Genomic DNA, 4,308 nt, shown 5'->3' with positions numbered 1-4,308 from the left:
CACCTTCAGTCATTATAATGCTGTGCATTTAAAACAAAATGAGAGGCATAAATGTACATCTTTTTTTTGTGTTTGCCTTTAACAATTGTTTTGTTTTAAAACCCCAAAAGTAGGGTATCAGAAAATATGGCACTAATCATGCCATATTTTTCATATTAGAGAAAAAAATTATAAATTCCAGACTACAAAAGGGAACAATCCAAAATAGAAATGAAATAATACAAAGCAACAAAATCTCACTAAAGTAGATCTGTACATCCGAATGGGATATTCTTTTAATGAAAAAAAGAGAACTTGAAAAACTTTTTAAAATTTATGACTTGGTCTGAAGATTAAAAAGGATATGTACCAAAAAAAAAATCAACTTAGAAAATAAAATATAAATTATACATCTGTCAAAAACTTACTGAATTGATTTTGTAAAGATGAAAGAAAAGATTACACCCAAAATGGGGAAAAAAAAAGAATTATTAAAGAAAACTGTAAAGATATAATTAAAAATTTGGATTGTTTCTAACAAGGACATTTTTTAAATGTAAATTAAGCTAAAAATATTAAAATGAAATAATGTTTGCAACATTACTTCATAATAACCTGTCAACTAATATCCAAAATGTTACTCTAAAATATAACAAGGTGGAATATGAATTTATATGTACAAATTTCCCAAAACATTTTAAATAAAACATTCTCATTAATTGTGTTATTAACAACTCAAAGAAATTTTAAGAAACAATGAGAGGAAAATGAACCAATCACTTCCTGAAAATTTTCATAATTGATGCAGTGTAACACTTTACTCATAAAAGTTTTCATTTAGAGTACTTAAACTTCCCCCAAAAATATCGACTTTAGCTCTTTTTTGTAAATCACAGATATAGTAAAGGGATAATATTGAATTTAGGGAACTATAAACACTGCCATGAATGAAGCATAGTAATTTTAAAGTAATAATGCTTAATTGATAATACCAAACCATGGATAACACAATTATGTTTGAAAAGATTATAATTTCTAAATCATTATGATTTCCAAAAACAGAAATGAAGTGAAGTATCTTTATCAGGATTAAGACAAGCTCAAAATCCATTAGTCATAAGTTTCATACATGATTCATTTGTCTAATTTATAAACAATTATAGTGACACACAATGATAGACAAAGTTGTTTTTTGTAAAACGGAGGAACAATAAATTCCATTAACCATGGTATATTTTACATATATATATATATATATACACATACATATACATACATACATACATATATACATATGAGAGGGAAAGTTAAAGTACTTCCAGTGTGGTGATTTGAATACAGAAACATGAAGCACAAAACATGACACTACAAATTATCTAGCCCAGCATTTATACCAAATTTTGTTCATATACAAAACAATAATAGTAATATATTTTTGCATATGAACATGATGTAACAGAATGACAGAAACAGTAGAAACCAGATTTCATACTATTCATGTCTTTTCAAAGTCTTTAGGAATATAAATGAAACAGTTCCAAGTAGAAACTGAACCTTAACCAAAGATTCAGTTTGCCATGGAACTTAATAAAAATGATAATGATGATTTCTTTTGCATAGAAATAGGTGCTTTTTTTTTCTTTTTGTAAAGAGAACTGGTAAAATCAAGTGGCATACTACAATATACTTTACCAAATCTAGAAATGTGAAAGGCAATACCAACACTGGTGAGATTCAGACTCAGAAAAAATGAGACATCAAACTTTAGGTACTAAAATGAACATTGTTCAGTTAGTACCATTTGTACTACCCATGGATTTGGGGATAAATTTCTTGATATTTCTTTCCCATTATATTTCAACAGACTTCAACCACTAAAGCAGTATAAAGGAAAATTTTTTTAATTACAATTTAGCTGTTAATTGGAAATATAAAGTTAAAAGAGGAAACATTCTTGATTTTTTATCTTTCAAGAGATATTGTTTATACAAAACCCAAAGTTTCATTACATGTTATCTCACAAAATAATTTTTAATTTAACACATTTTTTTTCTTTCTTTTAATTTCTCCTTCATGAGAAAAAAATTAAACTTAATTTGAGAACTGAAAGAATTATTTTTATTAATGTAGAAATACCTACATTAAAGATCAAATTATGTTAAGAACATTTTAAAATATTTTCCCAGCAAGTAACAAAATATATCTTCTTAACCATAAAATTAATTTCTTTTTATTAATCTGATTGTCTTTTAACATTTTACTACTCAGTTAAAATCTCTAGATACTGAAATAAATATATTATAAAATCATTTCCATGGTCTTTCAAACCATTAAATGAAGTGTGTGAATGTGTGTACACACTGAATGCAAACACATCTTTAAATGGGATATAATAATCAAAATGGCAGGACATGATATCTTTATAAAATAGCTATGTTGTTTATACATAACTAGCAAGCCATAGTCATTCTCTGAAGCTGAATTTCATTCTTAATTTCACAAAATGTTCTTAACCCTGAATCCTACCACTACTCAATTAAATAGTTATAATAGTTCAAGTCAGTATTGAGTCCTTATATGTGATATAATGTTTTAAAACTAGTGTTCTTTCAAAAATGCTCTTAGCTGCTCCAATCAAAAACTATTGAGACTTCACTCCAAAACATCCACTTTTGTCTATTTCTCACAAGTTAGGCATGGAAGCAAACTAAAATGCCTGAAGCAATTTTCAATATAAGTGAACTCAAAACAAACTCCACCGGGCATGTATACAGGTGGGAGCTTACAAATGAAGCACCCAAAAAATGTTATCCTAACTGATAGATGTATTAAACAGATTGTGGACACTGTTAATGTATTTGGTGCACTTTGCACTTGCTCAATCAGGCACTGAAATTTTTACATACAGGTTTCGTCATCTCAATAACACTCTATTCTCAAGTGGGCAAGATATGACTCTCCATGAGTATTACATGAGGACGAGCTTGATAAATTTACAAATGTGGGATACAAAATCCCAGATGCAACACAAAGAGTTAGAAATAGAAGGAATTCCTGAGTTCATCAGCTGCTTGGGTTGAACTAAAAAAATTTTAACTGATGAAACTACCATTCCTAAATCCATCTGGTTTACTGAAAGTCAATACCATCAAAACGTATTCTAACATATTTTGCAGAGAGAAGGGCTGAGGCCCTTAGTCTTAAGCCATTCTATCTTTCTCTTTTCAGGACTAACTCACTACTCAGCAGCTCATGAGATTTACAGAAAGATTTAACATTACCATGGCTTGGATTATCAATTCCACTGATGTAGTTAAATTTTGGAAGTAAACAGACTTATGTTAACTAAAGTTATGAAAGATATGCCTAAAGAAATGCCCCAAAAAGGACTCATGAACACAGTAATGGGTCCAGGTCACATGTTTATCATTGCTTACTAAACAATTTGTACTGAAATACTACAAGAAAAATAAAGGAGCCGGGAAAAAGTGCCCTTAGTAGCCCTTCTTGTTTAAGTTGTGCATTATAGAATAGTTGAAATGTTTTATTTTAAAATAGTCAGCATCCAAAAATTCTTGTATAATCAATTATTATTATTTACAAATTTTCTCTAAAACAAAACATCACCAAGTAAAACAGTTTTAGGAAAATATTAACAAATGATGGCAATATTGTGATGATAGAAAAAATGATTTTTAGCTGTAAATGTGCAATGATACAAATATTAATGCATACTATAGCATCTAGCTGATCGATACAAGCAGAAAATTGCAAGAAAAAATGCATTCAAACTGCTTACAATTGAAAATGAACCATTATAAAGATTTCCCTAAATTGCATCAAACTTACAAAAGAATAGATTTTTGCCTCTGCACAGAGCAGGAGTTGATAAATAGAATTAGAAATCCAGTCAATGATTTATCTTCATATTTATGAAAATGGAAGATGAAATTGGTTTTTTAAAAAAAAAAGAGAGAAAGAAATGTGGGTGATGGTATTTTTGTATGTTGTGCAGTAATTTGTAAGCTGATGCAAATTTTTAAGTAGCACCTTTGTTCATTGACTTCTGTTTCCATAAAGGGCTATTTTCATTCACATCAACCCATAATATATTTCCAAAATGGTTATGTGATACCATGCCAAAGTTTCTTTGTTCTGTTTGAAAATGGAGAAATGTTAGCACTGATGCATGTATATTTTAATGTGAGGTGAATTTTGTGTGTACATTTTTCTATAAGTGTGTGTACACATATAAGCTTATATAGACATGTTTGTATCTATGAATGCATGCATACACATCATACATATATAAATATATACATATATATA

Source organism: Octopus bimaculoides, chromosome 2 (genome assembly GCF_001194135.2).
Source record: "Octopus bimaculoides isolate UCB-OBI-ISO-001 chromosome 2, ASM119413v2, whole genome shotgun sequence".
NCBI lineage: Eukaryota > Metazoa > Mollusca > Cephalopoda > Octopoda > Octopodidae > Octopus > Octopus bimaculoides.
This window is presented reverse-complemented; position numbering follows the sequence as displayed.